Source organism: Schistocerca serialis, chromosome 1 (assembly GCF_023864345.2).
Source record: "Schistocerca serialis cubense isolate TAMUIC-IGC-003099 chromosome 1, iqSchSeri2.2, whole genome shotgun sequence".
Lineage (NCBI taxonomy): Eukaryota > Metazoa > Arthropoda > Insecta > Orthoptera > Acrididae > Schistocerca > Schistocerca serialis.
The window spans coordinates 427,111,117-427,113,222 of record NC_064638.1 but is presented as its reverse complement, the minus strand read 5'-3'; the positions used below and the strand labels follow the sequence as shown (position 1 = coordinate 427,113,222).

The 2,106-nt window shown below is 48.7% G+C and overlaps 1 pseudogene; it reads right to left on the bottom strand.

Moving 5' to 3' along the window:
* Nucleotides 1-1,402: 1,402 nt before the first annotated feature.
* LOC126421960 (U2 spliceosomal RNA) lies at nucleotides 1,403-1,615 on the bottom strand (annotated as a pseudogene).
* Nucleotides 1,616-2,106: the final 491 nt, after the last annotated feature.

The window sequence follows — 2,106 nt, the reverse complement described above, 5'->3', positions numbered from 1 at the left end:
ATTCTGCACATCAACAATACCTTCGGCAGCCCACTCAGATTTCAACTCGTCTGTGGAGATATCCGCCAAGTCCCTACATGTCACAACACCCTTACTATAGTTGAGTGTGGAGTGGAGCTCGGTTTCGATAGCGTACTCTCCGAGACAGGGTGCTTTCCGAAGAGAAGCGACTTGACGGGAACTAGAAGTCTCAACTAAGAGAGTACCATTGCGCAGTCGCTTAACAGATTTCAGTGTACCTGCAATTCCTTCAAGACCCTTGTGGATGTAAAAGGGAGAAACCCTCTCAAAGCTACCCTCCTTTCGTTTAATAATCAAAAACACATTCTGATTATCAGCATGTGCTCTGTTACAACAGTCTGATAAATCTCTAGCAACACCAGGAGCTGGAGGACTCGAAGCACGAAGTCGCTTTTTCGAAGGGGTGTGTTTGCCTACCAGCGGCCCACCCAATCCACTGGTAGGGGGAAATGTAGAAGTCGAAGGGTCCATTGCGGTCTCACGAGCAGCTAGGGAACTAAAGGTCCGCTCAGACAGAGCCCCGCGTGCCTGAGTAAGCCGTATACAACTGGGGTGTGGCAGGTGCCCCAGAGGTTGCCCGCTTGCGACTGTTCCACCTCAACAGCCATGCATCTCATAGGCGCGGAGCACACCGGTAGATTGAGGGGTTTTTTATAGAGGTTTGTTCCATCCTCGCGATCCGGACGGCCAAGCCAAGATCCCCATTCCCTGAGACACACAACATTCCACCGCCGCGCCGCACGGTGGTCGCTGAAGTATACTCAGAGCTTACGGTGACGGGGGACAGGTGGCGCTTACCAGTCCCCAGCTCAGGAACCCCGGGGTCGCCAAGCCCGTACCCAGCAAATGAATGCTGAGCCCCTGGGGGGACGCCGCTAGCTGCCAGGCCAGTGGAGAAGATGTGAGGCCGCCCCACAGCAGCGCCAGGCCGGCGCGAGCTACACTGGCGCGAGCTACACCTAGCCGAGTGCTTACATCGTCCACCGCCTACTGCATATGTGTGTGTGCGTGTGTACCACGTATTCTGCGTGCGTGCGGCGGCGACGACGACGACGACGTTCGCGAGGAGCTAAGGTTATAACTCCAAAAAATATTATTAAAATTATCTGCGATAGGACCATAAGAGACGCTAACGAGGCATCCGAAGGCACTGTCCTGTGCCACCATAAATTACCAGCCTAGCGTAATGCGGCTGCAAGTGCGGTTTGGCTAACACCAAAAAAAAAAAATTTCTTAAGATAATTTTAAATTAATTAAAAGAAATCGTGGTGTGTAAGCAACTAACTACTGGGCACATCAACAACTACGACAAGTTTTGCTACCAGCGGAATATCTGATCACTGCAGAATGTTAACCCATTTCAGGCTGTGTTTTAATTAATTTTAGGTGGGCCGATCCCGACGGTACTGCAATGCCGGGCCAACCCGCGACAAAGGTGGAGCAAGCCCCTAGCACTCCGTCATAAGCCAAAAATGAGTTTAATATTCTGATCGTGCAATGCAGGACGTATCAGATATTAAGCTGATAAGAACAGATACTACACTTTTTTTCCCTCCTACCTCCCCTATAGCCCTACCTTTTCCTCTCCAAAAATGCCGCCATCCTCTAGTGTCGACGCAGCACGTAAAGCAGGGTGTTGTTAGCAGCAAGACTTATTGCCATAAACCGAAAATAAAAGCGGAGGCATACTCTGCTATGCCTCAGGGGGCGACGACACACTCCTCAGAAACACACTTCCCTCTGCAGGTGTGAGGCAAGTGATGATGTTAAAAACTAAATAGAAAGAAATAAATAAAGACAGAGATGAAGGCAAAAAAAAAAAACAGCGACGGTAGCACACTCAAACGAAACTGGCGAGATAATCCCATAGCCCATAGAATTAACGAAGTAATAATCCCCTAAGATAGATTATGTGTTTTCCAATTTTCCAATAATTTTTCATACAACGTTCACACAATTTCCATGTTACCAATTTCCATATTATCAGTATCATAGAGCAGTCTACTCTAGTGATGCCCAGAAGGCCAATATCAAACCTGGGGTATGGTTAAGTCAAGAGTAGTTTGAAAGTCCGAGTGACAAAGA